Raw genomic sequence first — 10,967 nt, forward strand, 5'->3', positions numbered from 1 at the left:
GGGTTGTAAGACTTTCAATAAAACATGATTTTGAATTTTAATTTATTTTTTATTTAATTTTTGACTTTTAAATTTTGGTTCTTGATATTTATATTTTGAAATATAAATCTAAAATATATCTTTATTTCTTCATCAAAATATAAATTTAAAATATACCTTATTTTTTCATGTAAAAGACTTAATTTGATTCCATGAAGAATCTGATTTAAATGGAATAACTGTATTCCATTATCTAATATATTTTTTCTTTTAATTTTAGGGACATTTTTTTTATATATATTTTAAAATGTTCTTAACAAAACAATTATTTTCATTAAATTTATAGCTCATTGTTTCTATTTATAATTATTTGTACCATGTATAGAATATTTTGCCTTATGCATGAATATTATATTTATGATTAATAAAAACTATACCTTGACATATTTTCTTAAAAAATCTTCAATTATCTTTTATATTAAATATTAAATATTAGATAATTTAATATTAAATATTAAATATTAAAATTATAGATAATTATCAATTTTTCAATTTAAATTTGAATTTAATACATATCATTATGATTCAATTTTATCCATTTTTGTATTCAAGAATGTAATAATATAGTATTAAAAATAATTAAATAGTAAAATAATTATTTAATAATATTTTCATTCTTGTCAATAAAATAAAATTAGCACGAGATAGCAATCAAAATTCGAGATTGAATAAAATCATAAAAATCAACTCAGTCATAATTACAAATCAAATTGATGGTTATTAGTATTATACAATTTTCATTACATTGTATAGTTATCCAAAAAAAAAAAAAAAGATTTACATTATCTTAAACCCTAAACCCTACATCCAAAACCAAAAATACTCAATTATACTTTTAAATACAAAATCCACATTTTATATAAAATCGATTTTATATTGCTCCACATTATTGAAATCTTGTCATATATATATATATATATATACATGTATATATATATATATATATATATATACATGTATATATATATATATAAGTACATTTTGAGCACTTTTTGAAAAATATAGAAAAAAATAAATTATTCACTTTAAATTTCTGATAAAAAGGTCAATTTTATTATTAATTACCATATATTAATCTTATTATTTTACAATAAAATTATATTTATTGCATATCCCTATATAAATATGTATTAGTATATGAAATTTTTGTATAAAATATCTTTAATAATAAAAATATCTTTTATTATATACAAGTTTTTTTATCTCATCTTTAAAAAAATTTGAAAAGAAATCAAATAATCATTAAAAAAAAAAATCCTCTTGCCAAGCTTTGTCCCATCATCAAAAATAAAATCGTTGTATCCACATATTATGGAAATTTTCAAAAATCAAGATCAAAGTTTTCCTTCCAAACATAAAAAGATTGTTGAATTTTTATTTGTGGAACTATTATTTATGTAAATTATTTGTGGAGCTATTTTTTTATATAAATTATGTTAAAACCATTTTACAGATTATTACAAAGATTTATAGCCAAATCTTAATAATACCCATATGTTATGGAAATTTTCAAAAGTCAAGATTAAATTATTTCTTTCAAGTTTTATTAAGATTGTGAAAATTTTCAAAGAATGTTAATTTTAGATTTTAATTTTTTTGTAATGCCTTTGCAATGAAATAAAATGAATATAGAGATTATATATGGTAAAGATTTTAAGATTGTGAAATTTTTAAGACAACTTTATTTTTATATTTTAGTTTTTTTTTTTTTTGGGTAATATTTTCAGAGGGAAAAGAATAAATATAATGATGACATGTGGTAAAAATTTTTGTTCACTATCTTACTTTGATATATTATACAGATTTATTGACAGTGAAAAAAATAACGAATCTAAAATAACTGAGGAGAATTTTAAATTAAAATAGCTCAAAATAATTTTAAATTTTAAATAAAAGTAATGGGTTTATAACTATTGTATGTAAGAAAATATCTTAAGAATCTGACTACAGAAATAATAAATGAGAAACAAAGAAAGATTCTGGGAAAAAAAAATTGTCTCACATAGGGGAAACAGTTGACCTTAACTTTTATGATTTAATTGCAAATCAAAATGAATACTCTGTTTTCTCTTAAAATGTAAATTCACTCCAACTATCTATAAAATTATCTATAAAGTTACAACACTCACACCTAAAAAGACTTTTACAAGACTCGAATCCAAGTAGTTCCAACTCTATTACCAAAAAAAGTAGTTCCAACTCAATTCTGACAAAAACATGACTCTCATTTTTTGTTTTGTTTTGAAAGAAATTGACTAGCATCCAAGCATAGAACCAATAACTCTTTCATATGGGAGGCCACGAGTTGAAATGTCATTTAATTTCAACACATTTCAACAAAATCCAAGCATAGAACCAATAACTCTTTCATATGGGAGGCCACGAGTTGAAATGTCATTTAATTTCAACACATTTCAACAAAACCATATGTTATTGGTCATGATTGCTTTGCAGGATTTTTACCTATTATTTACTTCAACCTAATAGCAAGATACTATTACAATAATGTTATAGATAAGTGTCACTACCTAGTCACTTGTGAACATTAGCAACAAAAAAAAAAAAAAAAAAAAAACAAAACAAAACAAAACAAAAATGAAAACACTTTTTATTAGACATTTCTTCACGCCAACTTAGAATAAAAAAGGTGCTTTCATTAGGACCTAATTAGATCCATGCTATCATTACACAACAATCTTAATGAAATTTCTAATCTGGTTTAGACCACATTCAGGAGGCCTCCACTGCAATTCTTTGGCCCAAGGAAGCGCTACCAATCAAAAAAGTAGCTCCTTTCCCAAGGACTTAAAAGCTACTCCCCAGCCTCTATTGCAATCAGCTCTCACTGGAACACTTCCTAATTTCTTCCATGTCTTTTTCTTCCTCATGAACACCATTAGCTCATTGGTACAAGCTTCAAGACAGCGAAGCTCATTGTTCACCACAGCAACAAGTGGAGGAGATTGAGCTTCTAAAAGGGTGACGTTTCCCAACATGTTTGGTACCAATTCCTTCCTCATCATTCTTATCTCCAATGATATAGAGCTTGTTGTCCATGAAACAACCAGAGCAACGACATCTATTTTTGTGCATTTTTGGAAGAGTTTCCCGATTTTCAGTCTCTGAGTTGAGTTGCATTTTTCTGCAGGACCCAAGATTTTCTTCCATTTTCCAAACCAATTCCGCCAGCTACATATCCAAAAGTACCATTGATTGCTGATGCAAATTTGCATCAGGGGTTGACCATGGGGAAACTTTTGCACCATTTGTTTGATTCCAGTTTACATATCCATATGACAAAGCCACCAAGCTCTTTGCCTGAAAGAAGCAAATGGGTTCCTGCAAAAATTGACTGTTTGCCTATTGCAGTGAAACAAAAATCTGATGGTAAAATCGGGAGCTTTCTATGGGACTTGAATTTCTGATCAAAGACTAACCAATTTTCCTCCCTAGCTGCCAATATAAAGACAGATGGTTCTTTAATCCCAATTTCCTTTCTTATCCAGAAGATTCCACCGCACCTTATGAATGATAGAAACCGTTTGTTGATTAAAGTAAACCTCAGGTACTCTGATCTGGGAACTCTAGCCAAGATCAGGGCCTCTGCCTCACCACTGAGAGGTGGACTAAGATAATTGTAATCTGCATCCTCAAGTTTTCATTTCCTGTTCAGTCACTCTTTAATCCTTTGAATTCTCTGTATGAGTCCCAAAAAAAAAAAAAAAATAACAAAAAGAACAAGAAGAACAAGAAGAAAGAAAATGAACTTGTTGAGGAGGGAAATAAAAACAGTCAAGAGAGTATTTGAATAACAGTTTCAGACCACCTTCTTCTCCCTCGGATTATTAAACCAAAATCATATAAAAGCAAAGAAAAGTAATGGGCTAATCAAGTTCTATACATGTAATTAAGACCCCAAAACATAAAAAATTAGTTTGTAGATTTTTGTTATGTTTTCCCGTGCATCATATCATGTAGACATATATGCAAAGTTCATATCGCAAAAATAATAATTATTATTATTTTTAGAGAGGGTTATATTACAAATATTCCAAAAATATATGTATATGTATATATAGAGTCCTTCTATGGTCAGGACCGACCTGATGAAAATAGTGCGGTTCAAAAGTGTGAAAAAATGATTAGCTATTAGATTTCAACTTATCCAGTGAACGGTTCTGATATTTCTTTATCACACGTGAGAAGATTGCAACTTCAAAAAATTTTTCTTTAACCTTCCCACTTCAAAATATCATTTTCTTTCCCGCTAGCACTACTATTTCACACAGATTTTACCATTTCAAAATTCCCAAATAAAATCCATCATCTCTGACCGTTTCAAAATTCCCAAATAAAATCCACCATCTCCACCATTCCAGTCCCAGATATTCTTTTACTGCTTTCACCGCCCAGGCTTTCTTCTCGACAATCCAAAATCCATTTAGAGCTTGGGTTAAAGGTTAGTATTTGTGAGCCATTGGTTTTTTTTTTTTTTTTTTGAGCCTTTTTTTTTTTTTAGTGTGAACAAAAAACCAAAAAAAAAAAAAAAAAACAATGACATCGATGATCTGTAAAACGTCACCGGCTTAGGTACCAAGCAAGTGGGCATTTTCCTCCAGATTAAGGGCTGCTCTTTCTTGGTGGTCCAGAGTAGTCTTGACGTGGCCGAGAGCGAAGTCCCGATGGTGACTGTACCCAGAGTAGAAAGGGCGTCTATGACCTTAATAATTAAGTCTCATTTGGTTGGGTTCTTTTGAGTCTTAAGGCCCCGATCTTGATCGGATATGAGGTTGAGAAGTTCCTAATCGGAGAGTTTCGATTGAGCTGTGAGGGACGAGCAGGCGATCATAGAGGAGTTAGAGTGGTGGGGTTTCAAAGAACAACAATTGAAATGGTGGTGTTGTGGGTTGAATTGAATATTGGAAAGAATGAGGTTTGAGGACGTAGAGTTCTCGAAGCTTCGACGTTTTTGTAAATTTTTTTAATTTTTATGTTATTTTCTTTTTTTTAAAATTCCTTTGTAATTTTTTCATATTTTTACAACTAGCATTCAAAATAATAAAATTCAAACTTAACAAAAAAAAGTAAGCACCAATTGAAAATTACAAAATTGAAAAGATAACCAAAAAAAAAAAAAATTTATGAGACTAAAGCCAACGCTTTTACATCCCAACAGCATTAGTTTTGGTCCCAAAATTTTTTGAAATTTTTTATTATTTTCTTTTTTACTTTTTTTTTTAATTCCTTTGTAATTTTTTTATATTTTTGGAAGTATCATTCAAAATAATAAAATTCAAACATAATAAAAAAAATTGAGGACCAATTGAAAATTACAAAATTAAGAAGATAATAAAAAAAATTAGGAGACTAAAGCCAATGCTATTACATCCCAGCAGCGTTGGCTTTGGTACTTCAATTTTTTAGAATTGTTTTTTTAATTCTTTTATAATTTTTTTTTATATTTTTGCAAGTATCATTCAAAATAATAAAATTCAAACTTAACCAAAAAAAATAAAAAATTGACAACCAATTGAAAAGATAATAAAAAAAAAATTAGGGGACCAAAGCCAATGCTATTACATCCCACCAGCATTGGCTTTGGTCCCCCAATTTTTTAAATTTTTTTATTATTTTCTTTTTTTAATTCTTTTGCAATTTTTTTTATATTTTTACAAGTATCGTTCAAAATAATAAAATTTAAACTTAACAAAAAAAATTGAAAGCCAATTGAAAATTACAAAATTAAAAAAATTGGGGGACCAAACCCAAAGCTATTACATACTGGCAGCGTTGGCTTTGGTCCCCCAATTTTTAAATTTTTTTTATTATTTTCTTTATTATTATTTTTTTAATTCGTTTGTAATTTTTTTTATATTTTTACAAGTATCATTCAAAATAATAAAATTCAAATTTAACAAAAAAAATTAAGGACCAATTGAAAATTACAAAATAGAAAGATAACCAAAAAAAAAAAAAAAATTGGAGAACCAAAGCCAACGTTTTTACATCCTAAAAGCCCTGACTTTGGTCCCCCAATTTTTTAAATTTTTTTTATTATTATTATTTTTTAATTCCTTTGATGAAAATTGGACTAAAAGAAAAAAGGAAAAAACTTTTGATGAAAATATGATAATGAACAAAAAAAAAAAAAAAAAAAAAGAGTTTGTCTTTAAAATTGGACCCAAAAAAAAGAGGAAATTTTTTTTGATTAAAATATGATAATGACAAAAAAAAAAAAGAAGGTTCGTGTTTAAAATTGGATTAGAAAAGAAGAAAAAAAATGAAAGAAAACGAAAACTGTCACAAAAGGGAGATTTTTGTCTTCTTTTTGATATACTTGGTTTTTAGCCACGCTATTTAAACCTGTACAACACCGATGCTTTTTCTAAAAGGAGCTTCGGCTTTGCTCCCTTTTGTGATAGTTTTCTTTTTCTTCCCTTTTTTTCTTCTTTTCTAGTTCAATTTTAAACACAAATCCTCTTTTTTTTTTGTTCATTATCATATTTTCATCAAAAAAAAATTTTTCTTTTTTTTTTGGTCCAATTTTAAAGACAAACCCTCTTTTTGTTTTTTGTTCATTATCAGATTTTGATCAAAACAAATTTTTTCATCTTTTTTTTTGTCCAATTTTAAACACAAACCCTTTTTTTTTTTTTTATTCATTATCATATTTTCATCAAAAAAATTTTAAAAAAAAATAATTAAAAAGTTTAAAAATTGGAAGACCAAAGCCAAGGCTTTTACTAAAAGCCTAAGCTTTGGTCCCCCAATTTTATTTTTGTTATTTTTCAATTTTATAACTTTGAATTTGTTCTCAATGTTTTTTGTTAAGTTTGAATTTTATTATCTTGAATGATACTTGCAAAAATATAAAAAAATTACAAAGAAATTAAAAGAAAGAAAATAATAAAAAATTTAGGAAGCAAAGCCAATGCTGCTGGGATGTAATAGCATTGGTTTTGGTCCCCCAATTTTTTTTTATTATCTTTTCAATTTTGTAATTATCAATTGGTCCTAAATTTTTTTTGTTAATTTTGAATTTTATTATTTTGAATGATACTTGCAAAAATATAAAAAAAATCACAAAGAAATTAAAAAAAAATAAAAATTTTAAGAAATTGGGGGACCAAAGCCAGCGCTGCTAGGATGAATAGTGTTGGCTTTGGTCCCCCAATTTATTTTTTTATTATCTTTTCAATTTTATAATTTTCAATTGGTGTTCAATTTTTTCGTTAAGTTTGAATTTTATTATTTTAAGTGATACTTGCAAAAATATAAAAAAATTACAAAGGAATTAAAAAATAATAATAATAAAAAATTTAAAAAAATTGGGGGACCAAAGCCAATGATGCTGGGATGTAATAGCGTTGGCTTTAGTCCCCTAATTTTTTTTAATTATCTTTTTAATTTTGTAATTTTCAATTGGTGCTCAATTTTTTTTTGTTAAGTTTGAATTTTATTATTTTGAATGATAGTCGCAAAAATATAAAAAAAAATTATAAAGGAATTAAAAAAGAAAATAAAAATGAAAATAATAAAAAAATTTAAAAAATTAAGGGACCAAAGCCAACACTGTTGGGATGTAATAGCGTTGGCTTTGATCCTCCAATTTTTTTTAATTATCTTTTCAATTTTATAATTTTTAATTGGTGTTCAATTTCTTTTGTTAAGTTTGAATTTTATTATTTTGAATGATACTTGCAAAAATATTAAAAAAAAAAGAAAATTTCCAGAACTCTATGTCCTCAAACCTCATTCTTTCCAATATTCAATTCAACCTACAACACCACCATTTCAATTCTTGTTCTTTGAAACCCCACCACTCTAACTCCTCTATGATCGCCGGCTAATCCCTCACAGCTCAATCGAAACTCTCCAAGTAACTCCTCAACCTTATATTCGATCAAGGTCGAGGATTTAAAACTCAAAAGCCAAATGAGACTCGATTATCAAGGCCATAGATGCCCTTTCTATTTTGGACAGCAATACATTCACCATCGGGACTTCCTTCTCGGCCACGTTGAGACTACTCTGGACCACCGAGAAAGAGCAGTTTTTAATTTGAAGGAAAATGCCCGCTTGTTTGGAACATAAGCTGGTGGCATTTTGCAAGTTATCGATGTCATTGTTTTTTTTTTTTTGGTTTTTTCTTCACACTTTAAAAAAAAAAAAAATCAAAGGCTCACACAAAAAAAAAAAAAAAAAAAAGCCGATGCCTTAAAGATACTAATCTTTAACCCAAGCTTTAAATGGATTTTGGATTGTCGAAGAGAAGGCCCAGGCAGTGGAAGCAATAGAAGGATATTTGGAGTTGGAATGGTGGAGATGGTGGATTTTATTTGGGAATTTTGAAATGGTAAAGTTTGTGTGAAATAGTAGTGCGAGTGGGAAAGGAAATGATATTTTGAAGCGGGTTGCAATCTTCTAACTTGTGATAGGGAAATATCTAAGTCGTTCATTTGATAAGTTGAAATCTAATGGCTAGTCATTTTTTCACGTTTTTGGACCGCACCATTTTGATGATCTGGCCATAGAATCACTCTGTATATATATATAGGGATTGTAGGACCGGCCAGATGGTTAATATCCAGACCAAAAACATGCCAAAATGCTATAGCCGTTGGATTGTCTACCATGGGCATGGACGGCTGAGATTGAATTGCAAAAAAAAAAACCCAAATTTCCCTTTCGTCCTACTCACACAGACCTGTTTCAAAATTACCAAATCCTTTTCTCCTCCCAACCTACCTTCCTTCCTCTTCTCCTCTTTATGAATGTTGATTGGTCGTATAATTTGAGCCCCAAAGAGCTCTGCACCAAGATCTCGTTCTGCGATGTGCTTATCGTTCGGAGCGGGACAAAGGTGAAGTGCGCCATCTGCATCGAGGTCAACAAGCAAGTATATTTCCCACCCGGGTTTTTCGTTGGTTTTTCTCTTTTTTCAGTAAAAATTATCTTATAGATTGACTGACTGTTGATTAGCTTTTCCTGAGAGGCCGTATATTTATGCTAGTGTTTGATATGTTTATGTAGTGAAATTTCTTGTTTGGAAACTATAATGGATTAAGCAAATAAATTTTGTACACTTTTTTTTTTTAATGAAATGAAATGAAATTGTTTTGTGAATTTGTCCATTGTATAAGCTTTTGGGTTTACCATTTGTCCTGAATAAATTTATAATCTTTTTAATCAATTTCAAGATTTTATACACCACCAAAGCTTTCACAGGCTTGGCACAAGTTTTGTTATTGATTGGTTTTTATGTATTTTATTGTTTCACAAGCTTTGATGGATTAGATGGATCAGTTGGGTATCAAGCTCGTGAGTGTGGATAGTATTTTATTTCTAAACATCTACTGGGGTATATTTCTATTTATTTTCAGCTTTAAAGCCCTAATACCGTTATTTGCTGCTATTTGGGAACTTGAATAGTAGTTATAAAGTTATGTTATTATTTATCTTGTTTGTAAAATCTATATTAAAGGTTTGCACGTGATGTCTTATAGTTTAGGGAGTATGCAATGCAGTGTGATTCGGTGACTATGATTGTTGCATTGTTTAAACTGTCAAAGCTTGGTTTATTACTGACTAAAAACTGAGTATTATATTTTTGTCAAAAAGCAGTTTTCTTTTGCTGAATATCTTTACCAATCAATGCTCTCTATTTCAAAGCAACCTTTATATGGTGTGGCATACTTTATTTGTATAGATACTCTTCAATGCATTTGAAGATTATGAACTTTGATCCATTAAAATTCTTGTTCTTAAATCGTTCTTTGATTGTTGTTGTTGCTAAGTATTTTTCTTTGGCACAATATATTTTCCAATCTTCTCTGTGACTGTCCTTTGCACCATGCCTGAGGTCATGAATCCATCTATAATTCATAAATCCATCTATAATCAGTTTAGGTTTTGTGATGAATGAATTCAGGCCTTTATTTTAAGTCTTTATTTGGAAACAGGTTGGGAATAGGAAAATCAAGAAGAGCATCCATGTTGCGTTGAGCATGTTCAGCCATCTAGGTGCACTGAGGAATTTCAGTTGAGGAAGGTGAAGAACGATCAAATAAAGGCAAAGGCCAAGATTAGAGGAGAGGTCATTAGCACAAACAGGCAGCCCGAAGGTCCTAAGCTTGGCTTCAAGGTGGAAGGAGCTAAATTGGAAACAGTTACTCCCATTCCCTATGATGTTGTTAACGATCTCATGGGTGGCTATTAGAGTTGTTCTTTTTTTTTTCCCCCTTTTTTTCCCTTCATTTTTCTTTTACATCTCCCTATTTTTGCAACTGATCTGTAAGCTCTATTAGATTATTGGACATGTTTTTATTTTGACTACAATTTCATTTGAATATGGAATTGATAATCTTTGGAGGTACATTTTTGTTTCATACTGTTAATTTTAAAACTTAGCAATATGGTTGCTATGGAAAAATTAAATTATAAATTTGTTTCTTTTTTGCCCTATGCAGTTGAGTTTTAAATTAGTCATTCGCCCAAAGGGTGTTTTGGCTGTTCAATTCTGAGGTTACCATGATATACAATTTATACATGTCTCTCTTATTTTTTCAAAATACAAAGTACTCCTAGCAAAACTTCAAAGTTGGGAGGTTGTTTTATAGAATATTTTTCTTTAGTAAACTCTATTACAGTCTCGATTATAGATGCTAGTTCTGCAAATGATAGCATAGGCCATATGATGGCCGAAATTAACAAGAGAGTGCTCAAAAGTTGGCCTTATCTATTTTCTCCACGTGAAAAAGAAATTATGGAGTTTATTACCAAATGATACAGGGTTCTTGCAGAATTATACATTGAAAACTGTTTTAGGAAACATGTTTCTCTTTCTTAAGAAAAATAGTTCCACATTTGAGAAAATATGATCGACTAAATTTGTTTTTTTTTTTCTTTTTTTCTTTTTTTCTTTTTTT

The 10,967-nt window shown here is 28.9% G+C and overlaps 1 pseudogene; it reads left to right on the top strand.

Annotated features, from left to right (window-relative positions):
* Positions 1 to 8,809: 8,809 nt before the first annotated feature.
* On the top strand, positions 8,810 to 10,260 carry LOC132799407 (large ribosomal subunit protein eL21z/eL21y-like; annotated as a pseudogene).
* The last annotated feature ends 707 nt before the right edge of the window (positions 10,261 to 10,967 follow it).

The sequence above is a fragment of the Ziziphus jujuba genome, chromosome 9 (assembly GCF_031755915.1).
Source record: "Ziziphus jujuba cultivar Dongzao chromosome 9, ASM3175591v1".
Classification (NCBI taxonomy): domain Eukaryota; kingdom Viridiplantae; phylum Streptophyta; class Magnoliopsida; order Rosales; family Rhamnaceae; genus Ziziphus; species Ziziphus jujuba.